The 19024-nt window shown below is 40.5% G+C and overlaps 1 non-coding gene across 1 annotated transcript; it reads right to left on the reverse strand.

Moving 5' to 3' along the window:
* Positions 1 to 1744: 1744 nt before the first annotated feature.
* LOC112799548 (small nucleolar RNA R71) lies at positions 1745 to 1848 on the reverse strand. The gene has a single exon (XR_003201122.1). It is a non-coding gene; the product is annotated as a small nucleolar RNA R71 (small nucleolar RNA).
* Between the last annotated feature and the right edge of the window lie 17176 nt (positions 1849 to 19024).

The following is a 19024-nucleotide window of genomic DNA, read 5'->3' on the forward strand; positions in this document are numbered from 1 at the left end:
TTGCATGCTTTTAAAATTTTTCTTGCATTTTTTCGAAAATCTCATGCATTCATAGTGTTCTTCATGATCTTCAAGTTGTTCTTGACAAGTCTTCTTGTTTGATCTTGTTGATTTCTTGTTTTGTGTTGTTTGTTGTTTTTCATGTGCATCTTTGCATTCATATTTTCCATGCATTAAAGATTTCTAAGTTTGGTGTCTTGCATATTTTCTTTGCATTAAAAATTTTTCAAAAATATGTTCTTGATGTTCATCATGATCTTCAAAGTGTTCTTGGTGTTCATCTTGACATTCATAGCATTCTTGCATGCATTCATTATTTTGATCTAAAAATTTCATGCATTGAGTCTTTTTGTTGTTTTTCTCTCTCATTATTAAAAATTCAAAAATAAAAAAAATATCTTTTCCTTATTTTCCTCCAAATTTTTGAAATTTTGGGTTGACTTGGTCAAAAATTTTTAAAATTAGTTGTTTCTTACAAGTCAAGTCAAAATTTCAATTTTAAAAATCTTATCTTTTCAAAATCTTTTTCAAAAATCATATCTTTTTCATTTTTTATATAATTTTCGAAAATTTCAAAAATTATTTTTCAAAATATTTTCAAAAATCTTTTTCTTATCTTTATATCAAATTTTCGAAAATTAGCTAACAATTAATGTGATTGGTTCAAAAATTTGAAGTTTGTTACTTTCTTGTTAAGAAAGGTTCAATCTTTAAGTTCTAGAATCTTATCTTGTAATTTCTTGTTAGTTAAGTCAATTTTAAAATTAAATCTTTTTCAAAATATCCTTTTTCAAATATATCTTTTTATCTTTTATCTTATCTTTTTCAAAAATTTTATCTTTTTCAAAATTTGATTTCAAAATATCTTATCTTTTTCTTATCTTCTTATCTTTTTCAAAATGTGATTTCAAATCTTTTTCAATCAACTAACTAACTTTTTGTTTGTTTCTTATCTTTTTCAAAACCACCTAACTACTTTTTCCTCTCTAATTTTCGAAAATTCTCCCTCTCTTTTTCAAAAATTCTTTTTGTTTTAAATTTTAATTTTAATTATATTTTGTCTTTAATTTTCGAAAATTACTAACCTCTTTTTCAAAAATTATTTTCGAATTTCTCCCTCTCTTTTCTTTTTCTCTTTAATTAATTAATTACTAACACTTCTCTTCACCTCTCTTCATCCAAATCCGAATCCATCCTTCTTCTTTCTTATATCCCTCTCTTTTTCTACTAACATAAAGGAATCTCTATACTGTGACATAGAGGATTCCTCTTTCTTTTCTTGGTTCTTCTCTTTCATATGAGCAGGAACAGGGAAAAGGGCACTCTTGTTGAAGTTGATCCAGAACCTGAAAGGACTCTGAAGAGAAAATTAAGAGAAGCTAAATTACAACAATCCAGAAACAACCTTTCAGAAATTTTCGAACAAGAGAAGGAGATGGCAGCCGAAAATAATAATAATAACAATGCAAGGAGAATGCTAGTTGCCTTGATGCAACAAAACTGCAAGTTTTATGGACTTCCATCTGAAGATCCTTATCAGTTTTTAACTGAGTTCTTGCAGATTTGTGAGACTGTAAAGACGAATGGAGTTGATCCTGAAGTCTACAGACTCATGCTTTTCCCTTTTGCTGTAAGAGACAGAGCTAGAATATGGTTGGATTCACAACCTAAGGATAGCCTGGACTCCTGGGATAAGCTGGTCACTGCCTTCTTGGATAAATTCTTTCCTCCTCAAAAGCTGAGCAAGCTGAGAGTGGATGTTCAAACCTTCAAACAAAAAGATGGTGAATCCCTCTATGAAGCTTGGGAAAGATACAAGCAGTTGACCAAAAGATGTCCATCTGACATGTTTTCAGAATGAACCCTATTAGATATATTCTATTATGGTCTCTCTGAATTTTCGAAAATGTCATTGGACCATTCTGCAGGTGGATCTATTCACATGAAGAAAACACCTGAAGAGGCTCAAGAACTCATTGACATGGTTGCAAACAACCAGTTCATGTATACCTCTGAGAGGAATTCTGTGAATAATGGGATACCTCAGAAGAAAGGAGTTCTTGAAATTGATGCTCTGAATGCCATATTGGCTCAGAACAGAGTGTTGACTCAACAGGTCAACATGATCTCTCAAAATCTGAATGGATTGCAACATGCATCCAATAGTACTAGAGAGGTAGCTTCTGAAGAAGCTTATGATCCTGAGAACCCTGCCATGGCAGAGGTTAATTACATGGGTGAACCTTATGGAAACACCTATAACCCATCATGGAGGAATCACCCAAATTTCTCCTGGAAGGATCAACAAAAGCCTCAACAAGGCTTTAACAATGGTGGACGCAATAGGCTGAACAATAGTAAGCCATATCCGTCATCTTCTCAGCAACAGACAGAGAACTCTGAACAAAATACTTCTAGTTTAGCAAATATAGTCTCTGATCTGTCAAAGGCCACTTTTAGTTTCATGAATGAAACAAGATCATCCATTAGAAATTTGGAGGCACAAGTAGGCCAGCTGAGTAAGAAAGTTATTGAAACTCCTCCCAGTACTCTCCCAAGCAATACGGAAGAAAATCCAAAAGGAGAGTGCAAGGCCATTGATTTAATCAAAGTGGCCGAATGCACGAAGGAGGAGGAGGACGAAAATCCTAGAGAGGAAGACCTCCTGGGACGTCCTTCAAGCAAGAAGGAGTTTCCTATTAAGGATCCTGAGGAATCTGAGGCTCATACAGAGACCATAGAGATTCCACTAAACCTCCTTCTGCCATTCATGAGCTCTGAAGACTATTCATCCTCTGAAGAGGATGAAGATGTGACTGGAGAGCAAGTTGCTCAATACTTAGGAGCTATCATGAAGATGAATGCCAAGTTGTTTGGTAATGAGACTTGGGAAAGTGAACCTCCCTTGCTCATTAGTGAACTGGATACTTGGATTCAGAGAACTCTACCTCAAAAGAAACAAGATCCTGGCAAGTTCTTAATACCTTGCACCATAGGCACCATGAGCTTTGAAAAAGCTCTATGTGATCTTGGGTCAGGGATAAATCTGATGCCACTCTCTGTAATGGAGAAGCTGGGAATCATTGAGGTACAACCTGCCTTGTTCTCATTACAATTGGCAGACAAGTCCATAAGACAAGCCTATGGAATAGTAGAGGACGTGCTAGTGAAGGTTGAAGGCCTTTACATCCCTGCTGATTTCATAATCCTAGACACTGGGAAGGAAGATGATGAATGCATCATCCTAGGAAGACCTTTCCTAGCCACAGCAGGAGCTGTGATAGATGTCAATAGAGGTGAGTTAGTCCTTCAATTGAATGGGGACTACCTTGTGTTTAAGGCACATGGCCATCCCTCTGTGACAGAGGAGAGTAAGCATGAAGAGCTTCTCTCAATTCAGAGTCAAGAAGAGCCCACACAGTCAAACTCTAAGTTTGGTGTTGTGAGGCCACAACCAAACTCTAAGTTTGGTGTTCAAACCCCATATCCAAACTCTAAGTTTGGTGTTGGGACTACACACTAAAATTGACCTGATCACCTTGTGGCTCCATGAGAGCCACTGTCAAGCTATTGACATTAAAGAAGCGCTTGTTGGGAGGCAACCCAATTTTATTTATCTAATTTTATTTTATTTTGTTTCTTTGTTATTTTTGTGTTGAATTAGGTACATGATCATGAGGAGTCACGAAAAAATAAAAAAAATTAAAAACAGAGTCAAAAACAGAAGAAAAAAATTTTTCACCCTGGAGGCAGCGCAGACTGGCGTTCAACGCCAGTAAGATGCATCTGGCTGGCGTTCAACGCCAGAACAGAGCACCATTCTGGCGCTGAACGCCCAAAACAAGCAACAACCTGGCGTTAAACGCCAGGATGGTGCACAGAGAGGACAAACTGGCGCTGAACGCCAGAAACAAGCATGAAACTGGCGTTCAACGCCAGAAACATGCATTACATGGGCGTTTAACGCCCAGATCATGCACCAATGGGCGTTTGAACGCCAGGATGATGCACCAAGGCAATTTACACGCCTATATGGTGAAGGAATGGTATTTCTTTTCACCTCAGGATCTGTGGACCCCACAGGATCCCCACCTCAGGATCTGTGGACCCCACAGGATCCCCACCTACCATATTCCCACCTTACCTCTTAATCCTATTTTTGTGATTTGAATACCCCATGTCACAATTCCCAATATTCTTCAATCAATCACCTCACTCCCTCTTCCCAATTACCCCATTCACCATTCACATCAACCCACTCTTCCCCATAAACCCCACCTACCTCCATAACATTCAAATTCAATTTCCCACCCATTCCCACCCAAATTGGCCGAACTCCCACCCTCCCTCTCCCTATAAATACCTCTCATTTCTTCTTCATTTTCACACAACACAATCCCTTTCTTCTCCCACATAGCCGAACCCACTTCTCTCCCTCTCTCCCATATTCTCTTCTTCTTCTTCTACTCTTCTTTTCTTTCTTGCTCGAGGACGAGCAAATTTTAAGTTTGGTGTGGTAAAAAGCCTAAGCTTTTTGTTTTTCATCACCATCAATGGCATCTAAGACCGGAATTTCCTCAAGAAAAGGAAAAGGGAAGGCAAAAGCTTCCACCTCTGAGTCATGGGAGAAGGAAAGATTCATTTCCAAAAGCCATCAAGACCACTTCTATGATGTTGTGGCAAAGAAGAAGGTGATCCCCGAGGTCCCTTTCAAGCTCAAAAAGAATGAGTATCCGGAAATCCGACATGAAATCCAAAGAAGAGGTTGGGAAGTCATAACCAACCCCATGCAACAAGTCGGAATATTGATGGTTTAAGAGTTCTATGCCAATGCATGGATCACTAGGAACCATGATCAAAGTATGAACCCGAATCCAAAGAACTATCTCACAATGGTTCGGGGGAAATACTTAGATTTCAGTCCGGAAAATGTGAGGTTGGCGTTTCACTTACCCATGATGCAAGGTGATGAACGCCCCTACACAAGAAGGGTCAACTTTAATCAAAGGTTGGACCAAGTCCTAAGGGATATATGTGTGGAAGGCGCCCAATGAAGAATAGACTCCAAAGGCAAACCGGTCCAACTAAGAAGACTGGACCTCAAGCCTGTAGCTAGAGGATGGTTGGAGTTCATCCAAAGATCCATCATCCCTACAAGCAACCGATCTGAAGTTACTGTGGATCGGGCCATCATGATTCATAGCATCATGATTGGAGAGGAAGTGGAAGTTCATGAAGTCATCTCCAATGAACTCTACAAAATAGCTGACAAGCCTTCATACATGGCACGACTAGCCTTCCCCCACCTTATATGCCATCTATGTTACTCGGCTGGAGTTATCATAGATGGAGATGTCTCCATTGAAGAAGACAAGCCCATCACCAAGAAGAGGATGGAGCAAACAAGAGAAGTTCCTCACGGCCCTCAAGAAGAACATGAGGAAGTTCATCATCAACAAATGCCTCAAGGAATGCACTTTCCTCCCAACACCTATTGGGAGCAACTCAGCACCTCCTTAGAAGATTTGAGCCATAATGTGGAACAATTAAGGGTGGAACACCATGAACACGCCCTCACTCTCCAAGAAATAAGAGAAGATCAAAGAGCAATGAGGGAGGAGCAACAAAGGCAAGGAAGGGACATAGAAGAGTTGAAGAACATCATTGGTCCTTCAAGAAGAAGACGCCACTAGAGGTGGATTCATTCCTTGTTCTTTATTTCTTTCTGTTTTCGATTTTTAAGTATTATGTTTATCTATGTTTTGTGTCTCTACTTCATGATCATTAGTGTGTAACCATGCCTTAAAGCTATGAATAAAATCCATTAGTCTTTCACCTCTCTTAAATGAAAAATGTTTTAATTCAAAAGAACAAGAAGTACATAATTTTCGAAATTATTATTGAATTTAATTTAATTATATTGATGTGGTGACAATACTTTTTGTTTTCTGAATGAATGCTTGAACAGTGCATATTTTTTATCTTGTTGTTTATGAGTGTTAAAATTGTTGGCTCTTGAAAGAATGATGAACAAAGAGAAATGTTATTGATGAACTGAAAAATTCATGAATTGATTCTTGAAGCAAGAAAAAGCAGTGAAAAAGAAAGCTTGCGAAAAAAAAATGGCGAAAAAAATAGAAAGAAAAAGAAAAAGCAAGCAGAAAAAGCCAATAGCCCTTAAAACCAAAAGGCAAGGGTAAAAAGGATCCAAGGCTTTGAGCATCAATGGATAGGAGGGCCCAAGGAAATTAAATCCAGGCCTAAGCGGCTAAATCAAGCTGTCCCTAACCATGTGCTTGTGTCATGAAGGTCCAAGTGAAAAGGTTGAGACTAAGTGGTTAAAGTCGTGATCCAAAAAGAGTGTGCTTAAGAGCTCTGGACACCACTAACTGGGGACTTTAGCAAAGCTGAGTCACAATCTGAAAAGGTTCACCCAGTTATGTGTCTGTGGCATTTGTGTATCCGGTGGTAATACTGGAAGACAAAGTGCTTAGGGCCACAGCCAAGACTCATGAGTAGCTGTGTTCAAGAATCAACATGCTTAACTAGGAGAGTCAATAACACTATCTGAAATTCTAAATTCCTAGAAATGCCAATCACTCTAAACTACAAAGGAGAAAGTGAGATGCCAAAACTGTTCAGAAGCAAAAAGCTACAAGTCCCGCTCATGTAATTAAATTAATATTCATTGATATTTTGGACTTTATAGTATATTCTCTTCTTTTTATCCTATTTGATTTTCAGTTGCTTGGGGACAAGCAACAATTTAAGTTTGGTGTTGTGATGAGCGGATAATTTATACGCTTTTTGGCATTGTTTTTATATAGTTTTTAGTAAGTTTAAGCTACTTTTAGGGATGTTTTCACTAGTTTTTATGATAAATTCACATTTCTGGACTTTACTATGAGTTTGTGTATTTTTCTGTGATTTCAGGTAAATTCTGACTGAAATTGAGGGATTTGAGCAAAACTCTAAAGAAGGCTGACAAAAGGACTGCTGATGTTGTTGGAATCTGACCTCCCTGCACTCGAAATGGATTTTCTGGAGCTACAGAACTCCAATTGGCGCTCTCTCAACGGCGTTGGAAAGTAGACATCCAGGGCTTTCCAGCAATATATAATAGTTCATACTTTATTCGAAGAATGACGACGTAACTTGGCGTTGAACGCCAAGTACACGCTGCTGTCTGGAGTTAAACGCCAGAAAAACGTCATGATCCGGAGTTGAACGCCCAAAACACGTCATAACTCAGAGTTCAACTCCAGGAAATGCCTCAACTCGTGAATTAATCAAGCTCAGCCCAAGCATACACCAAGTGGGCCCCGGAAGTGGATTTATGCATCAATTACTTACTCATGTAAACCCTAGTAGCTAGTCTAGTATATATAGGACATTTATCTATTGTATTAGATATCTTTTGACCACTTTAAGTCTTGAATATCATTCGGTCACTTGATCATGGAGAGGGCTGGCCATTCGGCCATGCCTGAACCTTTTGCTTATGTATTTTCAACGGTGGAGTTTCTGCACACCATAGATTAAGGGTGTGGAGCTCTGCTGTACCTCAAGTATTAATGAAGTTCTATTTTCTTTTATTCAAATCTCTCTTATTCTTATTCCAAGATATTCATTCGTACCCAAGAACATGATGAATGTGATGATAAGTAACCCTCATTATCATTCTCACTTATGAACGCGCGTGATTGACAACCACTTCCGTTCTACATGCAACAGAGCTTGAATGTGTATCTCTTAGATTCCCCAACAGAATCTTCGTGGTATAAGCTAGATAGATGGCGGCATTTATGAGGATCCGGAAAGTCTCACCTTGTCTGTGGTATTCCGAGTAGGATCCTGGGAATCCGGAAAGTCTAACCTTGTCTGTGGTATTCCGAGTAGGATTCCGGTAATGAATGACTGTGACGTGCTTCAAACTTGTAACCTACTGGGCGTTAGTGACAGACGCAAAAGAATCAATGGATTTTATTCCAGTAGGAGCGGGAACCAACCGGTGATTAGCCGTACTGTGACAGAGTGCGTGAGCATTAGTTTTCACTGCGAGGATGGGATGTAGCCATCAGCCATGGGTGATGCCTCCAGACGATTAGCCGTGCGACTGACAACCGCATAGGATCATTTTCCCGAGAGGATGAAAGTAGCCACAGTTGATGGTGAACCCCTATACAAAGCTTGCCATGGAAAGGAGTAAGAAGGATTGAGTAGAAGCAGTAGGAGGGCAGGCGTCCTTGAGCCATACAGCATCTCCATTCGCTTATCTGAAATTCTCACCAATGAATCTGCATAAGTCTTCTATCCCTTTTATTATATTCTATTTTATTATCTTTATTTTCGAAACCCATAAACCATTTTAATCTGCCTGACTGAGATTTACAAGGTGGCCATAGCTTGCTTCATACCAACAATCTCTGTGGGATCGACCCTTACTCACGTAAGGTTTATTACTTGGACGACCCAGTACACTTGCTGGTTAGTTGAACGGAGTTGTGAATTCAACCAGTGCCATAATAAAGCTTTCATACAAAGACAAACAACTTGAAGAGAATTGATCACAATTTCGTCCACCAACGGCACCCTTGGGAAACAACCCAAGCAATCCCCACGGGTAGGAAGGTTCACAAACTACACGCCACTCACGATGCCCATAATGGAAGTCTACCAGAAAATCACGGACTAGGGAATCCTATCTAGACCTAGACCACTCAAAGAGAGAACGCGAGGCAACAAAAGCCTCTACTGCGATTATCACAAGGGTTTCGGGCACAAGACCCAAGACTGATTCGACCACAAAGATGCCTTAGAACAGGCCATCTGGGAAGGAAAGTTGAATGAGTTCTCCCGACGTATCCGAGAGCAAGAAGATAAGAAAGGGAGCGCTTAGAAGAAGATCGAAGCCGGACTATCAAGGCGAGACAAGAACCCACATGGGCCACTGACAACCCCCCAACTTTTGTGGTTAACATCATGGTTGGACGTGATACCCCCCCAAATCTAAGTCAGTAGCAAGGATGGATACCCAGATCCTCTCTATTTTGACGGGAGGTCCCGCCACCCCAAACGGAGGACCTCCCATGATATCCTTCGGCCCAGAAGAATAGTGATTTCATGACCTCCCTGAGAACCCTCCCCACGGTGATCACGGCAATGGTTGGGACCGGGTTGGTCAGGCGAATCCTCGTCGATACCGGAGCTGACTCTAACATCCTATTCAAGAACGTGTTTGACGCCATGGGACTCAGGGAGTCCGACCTTAAAACCAACGAACACGGTGTCATGGGGCTAGGTGACAACTACATAAAGCCCGACGGGACGATCTCACTCCAAATCTGCCTTGGAGCTGGTGATGCTAGGAGGTCGGTTATGGCAGACTTTGTAGTCCTCAGAGACTCCATGGCTTACAGCATCATTTTAGGAAGAAAAACTATCAACGAATTTTCAGCTGTGATATGCACCAAATTCCTAACAATGAAGTTCGTGACGGATAACGAAACTGTTGGCTCCATTAGGGGAGACTTGGAAGCGGCGGTCGCATGCAACAACGCCAGTCTCTCCCTAAGGAAGGAATCCAAGAAGGCGGTCAGCGTGTTCTTGGATGACCTGGATGTAAGGATGCAAGACATGCTAAGGCCAGAAACAGAAGGGGACTGATGAGCGGATAATTTGTACGCTTTTTGGCATTGTTTTTAGTATGATCTAGTTAGTTTTTAGTATATTTTTATTAGTTTTTAGTTAAAATTCACTTTTCTGGACTTTACTATGAGTTTGTGTGTTTTTCTGTGATTTCAGGTATTTTCTGGCTGAAATTGAGGGACCTGAGCAAAAATCTGATTCAGAGACTGAAAAGGACTGCAGATGCTGTTGGATTCTGACCTCCCTGCACTCGAAGTGGATTTTCTGGAGCTACAGAAGCCCAATTGGCGCGCTCTCAACGGCGTTGGAAAGTAGACATCCTGGGCTTTCCAGCAATATATGATAGTCCATACTTTGCCTAAGATTTGATGGCCCAAACCGGCGTTCAAAGTCACCTTCAAGATTTCCAGCGTTAAACGCCGGAACTGGCACCCAAATGGGAGTTAAACGCCCAAACTGGCACTAAAGCTGGCGTTTAACTCCAAGAAGAGTCTCTACACGAAAATGCTTCATTGCTCAGCCCAAGCACACACCAAGTGGGCCCGGAAGTGGATTTTTATGTCATTTACTCATTTCTGTAAACCTTAGGCTACTAGTTTTCTATAAGTAGGACCTTTTGCTATGGTATTTGTATCTTTCAATCTTAAGAGCTTTTGATCATGTTTTTATGATTGAACCCTCATTGGGAGGCTGGCCATTCGGCCATGCCTAGACCTTGTTCTTATGTATTTTCAACGGTGGAGTTTCTACACACCATAGATTAAGGTGTGGAACTCTGCTGTACCTCGAGTATTAATGCAATTACTATTGTTCTTCCATTCAATTCCGCTTGTTCTTGTTCTAAGATATCACTTGTTCTTCAACTTGATGAATGTGATGATCCGTGACACTCATCATCATTCTCACTTATGAACGTGTGACTGACAACCACCTCCGTTCTACCTTCGATTGGGTGAATATCTCTTGGATTCCTGATTGCACGATGCATGGTTGATCGCCTGACAACCGAGCCAACCATTCCGTGAGATCAGAGTCTTCGTGGTATAGGCTAGAACTGATGGCAGCATTCAAGAGAATCCGGAAGGTCTAACCTTGTCTGTGGTATTCTGAGTAGGATTCAATGATTGAATGACTGTGACGTGCTTCAAACTCCTAGCAGGCGGGGCGTTAGTGACAGACGCAAAAGAATCGCTGGATTCTATTCCGGCCTGACCGAGAACCGACAGATGATTAGCCATGCTGTGACAGAGCATAGGAACATTTTCACTGAGAGGATGGGAGGTAGCCACTGACAACGGTGAAACCCTACATAAGCTTGCCATGGAAAGGAGTATGAAGGATTGGATGAAGACAGTAGGAAAGCAGAGAGACGGAAGGGAAGGCATCTTCATGCGCTTATCTGAAGTTCCTACCAATGAATTACATAAGTATCTCTATCTTTATCTTTATGTTTTTATGCGTTCATCACCATATCCATTTGAGTTTGCCTGACTAAGATTTACAAGATGACCATAGCTTGCTTCATACTAACAATCTCCGTGGGATCGACCCTTACTCGCGTAAGGTTTATTACTTGGACGACCCAGTGCACTTGCTGGTTAGTTGTGCGAAGTTGTGTAATGCCATGGTATTGAATACCAAGTTTTTGGGGTTCATGACCAGGGATTATGAGAGTTGTGAAAAGTATTGTTCACAATTTCGCGCACCAAGTTTTTGGCGCCGTTGCCGGGGAATGTTCAGTTTGGACAACTGACGGTTCATCTTGTTGCTTAGATTAGGTATTTATTTTTTTCGAAATTCTTGAAGATGAATTCTAGAGTTTCATGATGATTTATTGAAGTCTGGCTGGCTGAGAAGCCATGTCTAATCTCATTGGACCGAGGTTTCAACTTATCATCACAAGAGCTTGTTGATTTTTATCAATCTTGCTTTTGGAGCAGTGATCTGCTAAGGCTTGGCTGGCCTTTGGCCATGTCTAGTGTTTTGGACCGAAGCTTTCTCTGAAAGCTTGGCTGGCTGTGAAGCCATGTCTAATTCCTGGACCGGAGTCTTAGACTAGCATTGCACTGATTCCTGGAATTCTCATCAAGAATTTTGATACCTTTTTCCACTTAATTTTCGAAAAAAAAACACAAAAAATAAAAAAAATCATAAAATCCAAAAATTTCTTGTTTGAGTCTAGTGTCTCATCTTAAGTTTGGTGTCAATTGCATGCATTCATTCATGTGTCTTAAGGATCTTCAAGTAATTCTTGATGATTTTCGTGCTCTAATCTTTGAATTCTATTGACTTGAGTGTTTTGTGTGTCTCATATGCATTCTCATTAGTGTCAGCAGTATACAAACTGCTAAGTTTGGTGTCTTGCATGCATTGTTATTTGATTCTTATTGCATTTTGATTTGTTCTTATTATTAAAAATCCAAAAATATTTTTAATTTGTGTCTTTTCAAGTCAATAATACAGAGAATTGAAGATTCAGAACATTCAGCAGAGGAATTATACAGAAAGAGCTGGGCGTTCAAAACGCCCAGTGAAGAAGGACAGACTGGCGTTTAAACGCCAGCCAGGGTACCTGGTTGGGCGTTTAACGCCCAAAAGGGTATAGTTTTGGGCGTTAAATGCCAGAATGTGCACCATTCTGGGCGTTTAACGCCAGGATGGCTAAAAGGGAAGATTTTGTTTTCAAATCAAAAATTTTTTTTAGTTTTCAAAATCTTTTCAAAATCAAATCTTTTTCAAATCAATTTTTCAATCAAAATCTTTTTCAAAATCAATTTCTTTCCATTTTCAAAGATACTTGCTACCAATTAATGATTTGATTCAACAGTTCAAGTATGTTGCCTTTTCTGTTGAGAAAGGTTTAATGTTTGAATCATATCTTTTCTTGTTAGTCAAGTTTTTAATTTTCAAAATCAAATCTTTTTGAAATGTTTTTCAAATCATATTTTCTCAATCACATTTTTTTCAAATCAATCATATCTTCTTAACCACATCTTTTTCAAAATAGTTTTCAATCAAATCTTTTTGATTTCTAATTTCAAAATCTTTTTCCAAATTCATTTTCGAAAATCAATTAAGTGTTTTTCAAAAATGTTTTCAAAATTTTTCACTTAATTTTCGAAAATCACTTCCCTCCTTCTCACATCCTTCTATTTATGGACTAAAACTATCCCTTAATGCAAAATTCGAACTCCATCCTCTTTGATAAGTTCGAATTTTCTACCTCTGTCTTCTACTCTTCTTTTCCTCTGACACTTTAAGGAATCTCTATACTCTGACTTAGAGGATTCCACATTTTCTTGTTCTCTTCTCTTTCTTATGAGCAGGAGCAAAAACAAAAGCATTCTTGTTGAAGCTGACCCTGAACCTGAAAGGACCTTGAAGAGAAAGCTAAGAGAAGCCAAAGCACAACTCTCTTTAGAGGACCTGACCGAATTCTTCAAAGAAGAAGAACTCATGGCAGCCGAAAACAACAACAATGCCAACAATGCAAGGAAGGTGCTGGGTGACTTTACTGCACCTACTCCCGACTTCTATGGGAGAAGCATCTCTATCCCTGCCATTGGAGCAAACAACTTTGAGCTTAAGCCTCAATTAGTTTCTCTAATGCAACAGAATTGCAAGTTCCATGGACTTCCATTGGAAGATCCTCATCAGTTCTTAGCTGAATTCTTGCAAATCTGTGACACTGTCAAGACTAATGGGGTTGACCCTGAGGTCTACAGACTTATGCTATTCCCTTTTGCTGTAAGAGATAGAGCTAGGACATGGTTGGACTCACAACCTAAAGAAAGCCTGGACTCTTGGGAAAAGCTAGTCAATGCCTTCTTGGCAAAGTTCTTTCCACCTCAAAAATTGAGTAAGCTTAGAGTGGAAGTCCAAACCTTCAGACAGAAGGAAGGAGAATCCCTCTATGAAGCTTGGGAAAGATACAAACAATTAATCAGAAAGTGTCCCTCTGACATGCTTTCTGAATGGAGCATCATAGGTATTTTCTATGATGGTCTCTCTGAACTGTCCAAGATGTCTTTGGATAGCTCTGCTGGAGGATCTCTTCATCTGAAGAAGACGCCTGCAGAAGCTCAAGAACTGATTGAAATGGTTGCAAATAACCAATTCATGTACACTTCTAAAAGGAATCCTGTGAACAATGGGACTAATCAGAAGAAAGGAGTTCTTGAGATTGACACTCTGAATGCCATCCTGGCTCAGAACAAAATATTGACTCAACAAGTCAATATGATTTCTCAAAGTCTGTCTGGAATGCAAAATGCACCAAGCAGTACTAAGGAAGCTTCATCTGAGGAAGAAGCTTATGATCCTGAGAACCCTTCAATAGAAGAGGTGAATTACATGGGAGAACCCTATGGAAACACCTATAATCCTTCATGGAGGAATCATCCAAATCTTTCATGGAAGGATCAACAGAGACCTCAACAAGGTTTCAATAATAATAATGGTGGAAGAAACAGGTTTAGCAATAGCAAGCCTTTTCCATCATCTTCTCAGCAACAGACAGAAAGTTCTAAGCAGAATACCTCTGACTTAGCAACCATGGTCTCTGATCTAATCAAAACCACTCAAAGTTTCATGACTGAAACAAGGTCCTCCATTAGAAACTTGGAGGGACAAGTGGGTCAGCTGAGCAAGAAAATTACTGAACTTCCTCCTAGTACTCTTCCAAGCAATACAGAGGAAAATCCAAAAGGAGAGTGCAAGGCCATCAACATGGCCGAATTTTGGGAGGGAGAAGAGGCAGTGAACGCCACTGAAGAACGCCTCACTGAACGTCCACTGGCCTCCAATGAGTTCCCCAATAAGGAACCATGGGAATCTGAGGCTCAACATGAGACCATAGAGATTCCATTGGACTTACTTCTGCCATTCATGAGCTCTGATGAGTATTCTTCCTCTGAAGAGGATGAGTATGTCACTGAGGAGCAAGTTGCTAAATACCTTGGAGCGATCATGAAGCTAAATGACAAGTTATTTGGAAATGAGACTTGGGAGGATGAACCCCCTTTGCTCACCAAAGAACTGGATGACTTGTCTAGGCAGAAACTGCCTCAAAAGAGACAGGATCCTGGGAAGTTTTCAATACCTTGTACCATAGGCACCATGGCCTTCAAGAAGGCCTTGTGTGACTTAGGGTCAAGTGTAAACCTCATGCCTCTCTCTGTAATGGAGAAGCTAGGGATCTTTGAGGTGCAAGCTGCAAAAATCTCACTAGAGATGGCAGACAATTCACGAAAACAAGCCTATGGACTTGTAGAGGATGTTCTGGTTAAAGTTGAAGACCACTACATCCCTACTGATTTCATAGTCCTAGAGACTGGAAAGTGCATGGATGAATCCATCATCCTTGGCAGACCCTTCCTAACCACAGCAAAGGCTGTGATTGATGTTGATAGAGGAGAGTTGATCATTCAAGTGAATGAAGAATCCTTGGTGTTTAAGGCCCAAGGGTATCCCTCTGTCATCATGGAGAGGAAGCATGAAGAGCTTCTCTCAAAGCAGAGCCAAACAGAGCCCCCACAGTCAAACTCTAAGTTTGGTGTTGGGAGGCCACAACCAAACTCTAAGTTTGGTGTTGAACCCCCACATTCAAACTCTAAGTTTGGTGTTGGGAGGTCCCAACATGGCTCTGAATATCTGTGAGGCTCCATGAGAGTCCTCTGTCAAGCTACTGACATTAAAGAAGCGCTTGTTGGGAGGCAACCCAATGTTATATTTTATCTATTTTCTTTTGTTATTTTATCTTTTTTGTAGGTTGATGATCATGAGAAGTCACAAAATTAATGAAAAAAAGCAAGAACAGAATGAAAAACAGGAAGAAAAACAGCACACCCTGGAGGACGCACCCACTGGCGTTTAAACGCCAGTGAGGTTAGCTGTTGGGCGTTTAACGCCCAGTCTGGCACCATTCTGGGCGTTTAACGCCAGAAAGGGGCACCAGACTGGCGTTAAACGCCAGAAAAGGGCAAGAAGCTGGCGTTAAACGCCAGAAATGGGCACCAGCCCGGCGTTTAACGCCAGAAATGGCTAAAAAAGTGTTTTTTCTTGCCATTTGGTGCAGGGATGACTTTTCCTTGACACCTCAGGATCTGTGGACCCCACAGGATCCCCACCTACCCTACCACTCTCTCTCTCTTCTTCACCCATTCACCAATCACCTCAACACCTTTTCCCCAAAAACCCTTCACCTATCAAATCCCATCATTCTCTTCACCACTCACATCCATCCTTCATACAACCCCACCTACCCCACCATTCAAATTCAAACCATTTTCACACAACCTAAACACCATTTCTCTCCCCTTTGGCCGAACACAAAGCCATTCCCTCCTTCCTCATTTCTTCTTCTTCTACTCTCTTCTTTCTTCTTTTGCTCGAGGACGAGCAAACATTTTAAGTTTGGTGTGGTAAAAGCATTGCTTTTTGTTTTTCCATAACCATTTATGGCATCCAAGGCTGGAGAAACCTCTAGAAAGAGGAAAGGGAAGGCAAAAGCTTCCACCTCCGAGTCATGAGAGATGGAAAGATTCATCTCAAGGGTGCATCAAGACCATTTCTATGAAGTTGTGGCCTTGAAGAAGGTGATCCCCGATGTCCCTTTTTCACTCAAAAAGGGTGAATATCCGGAGATCCGACATGAGATCCGAAGAAGAGGTTGGGAAGTTCTTACCAACCCCATTCAACAAGTCGGAATCTTGATGGTTCAAGAGTTCTATGCCAATGCATGGATCACCAAGAACCATGATCAAAGTGTGAACCCGAATCCAAAGAATTATCTTACTATGGTTCGGGGGAAATACTTGGATTTTAGTCCGGAAAGTGTAAGGTTGGCATTCAATTTGCCCATGATGCAAGGAGATGAACATCCTTACACTCGAAGGGTCAACTTTGATCAAAGGTTGGACCAAGTCCTCACAGTCATATGTGAAGAGGGCGCCCAATGGAAGAGAGATTCAAGAGGGAAGCCGGTTCAATTGAGAAGGCATGACCTCAAACCCGTGGCTAGAGGATGGTTAGAGTTTATACAACGCTCAATCATTCCCACTAGCAACCGGTCCGAAGTTACCATAGACCGGGCTATCATGATCCATAGCATCATGATTGGAGAAGAAATAGAAGTTCATGAGGTTATAGCCCAAGAACTCTATAAGGTGGCGGACAAGTCCTCTACCTTGGCAAGGTTAGCCTTTCCTCATCTCATTTGTCACCTCTGTTATTCAGTTGGAGTTGACATAGAGGGAGACATCCCTATTGATGAGGACAAGCCCATCACTAAGAAGAGGATGGAGCACACAAGAGACCCCACTCATCATGAGATCCCTGAGATTCCTTAAGGGATGCACTTTCCTCCACAAAACTATTGGGAGCAACTAAACACCTCCCTAGGAGAATTGAGTTCCAACATGGGACAATTAAGGGTGGAGCATCAAGAACACTCCATCATCCTCCATGAAATTAGAGAAGATCAGAGAATCATGAGGGAGGAGCAACAAAGACAAGGAAGAGACATTGAGGAGCTCAAGCACTCCATAGGATCTTCAAGAGGAAGAAAGAGCCGCCATCACTAAGGTGGACCCGTTCCTTGATTTCCTTGTTCTTTATTCTTCTGTTTTTCGAATTTTTTTTGTGCTTGTGTTTATCCATGTTTGTGTCTTGTGATCATTAGTGTCTTAGTGTCTATGCCTTAAAGTTATGAATGTCCTATGGATCCATCACCTTTCTTGAATAAAAATGTGCTTAATTGAAAAAGAAAAGAATTGCATGAATTTTGAATTTTATAACAGTTTAATTATTTTGATGTGGTGGCAATATTTTTGTTTTCTGAATGTATGCTTAAACAGTGCATATGTATCTTGAATTTGTGGTTCATGAATGTTGGCTCTTGAAAGAATGATGAAAAAGGAGACATGTTACTGAGGATCTGAAAAATCATTAAAATGATTCTTGAAGCAAGAAAAAGCATTTCCATTCAAAAAAAAAATCGAAAAAAAAGAGAGAGAAGAAAGAAAGAAATAAAGTTGTGATCCAAGGCAAAAAGAGTGTGCTTAAGAACCCTGGACACCTCTAATTGGGGACTTTAGCAAAGCTGAGTCACAGTCTGAAAAGGTTCACCCAATTATGTGTCTGTGGCATGTATGTATCCAGTGGTAATACTGGAAGACAGAGTGCTTTGGGCCACAGCCAAGACTCAATAAGTAGCTATGTTCAAGAATCATCATACTCTACTAGGAGAATCAATAACACTATCTGGATTCTGAGTTCCTAAAGAAGCCAATCATTCTGAATTTCAAAGGATAGAGTGAGATGCCATAACTATTCAGAGGCAAAAAGCTAAAAGCCCCGCTCATCTAATTAATACTGATCTTCACAGATGTTTTTGGGATTCATTGCATATTCTCTTCTTTTTATCTTATTTGATTTTCAGTTGCTTGAGGACAAGCAACAATTTAAGTTTGGTGTTGTGATGAGCGGATAATTTGTACGCTTTTTGGCATTGTTTTTAGTATGATCTAGTTAGTTTTTAGTATATTTTTATTAGTTTTTAGTTAAAATTCACTTTTCTGGACTTTACTATGAGTTTGTGTGTTTTTCTGTGATTTCAGGTATTTTCTGGCTGAAATTGAGGGACCTGAGCAAAAATCTGATTCAGAGACTGAAAAGGACTGCAGATGCTGTTGGATTCTGACCTCCCTGCACTCGAAGTGGATTTTCTGGAGCTACAGAAGCCCAATTGGCGCGCTCTCAACGGCGTTGGAAAGTAGACATCCTGGGCTTTCCAGCAATATATGATAGTCCATACTTTGCCTAAGATTTGATGGCCCAAACCGGCGTTCAAAGTCACCTTCAAGATTTCCAGCGTTAAACGCCGGAACTGGCACCCAAATGGGAGTTAAACGCCCAAACTGGCACTAAAGCTGGCGTTTAACTCCAAGAAGAGTCTCTACACGAAAATGCTTCATTGCTCAGCCCAAGCACACACCAAGTGGGCCCGGAAGTGGATTTTTATGTCATTTACTCATTTCTGTAAACCTTAGGCTACTAGTTTTCTATAAGTAGGACCTTTTGCTATGGTATTTGTATCTTTCAATCTTAAGAGCTTTTGATCATGTTTTTATGATTGAACCCTCATTGGGAGACTGGCCATTCGGCCATGCCTAGACCTTGTTCTTATGTATTTTCAACGGTGGAGTTTCTACACACCATAGATTAAGGTGTGGAGCTCTGCTGTACCTCGAGTATTAATGCAATTACTATTGTTCTTCCATTCAATTCCGCTTGTTCTTGTTCTAAGATATCACTTGTTCTTCAACTTGATGAATGTGATGATCCGTGACACTCATCATCATTCTCACTTATGAAC

This window comes from Arachis hypogaea, chromosome 4 (assembly GCF_003086295.3).
Source record: "Arachis hypogaea cultivar Tifrunner chromosome 4, arahy.Tifrunner.gnm2.J5K5, whole genome shotgun sequence".
NCBI classification, from domain to species: domain Eukaryota; kingdom Viridiplantae; phylum Streptophyta; class Magnoliopsida; order Fabales; family Fabaceae; genus Arachis; species Arachis hypogaea.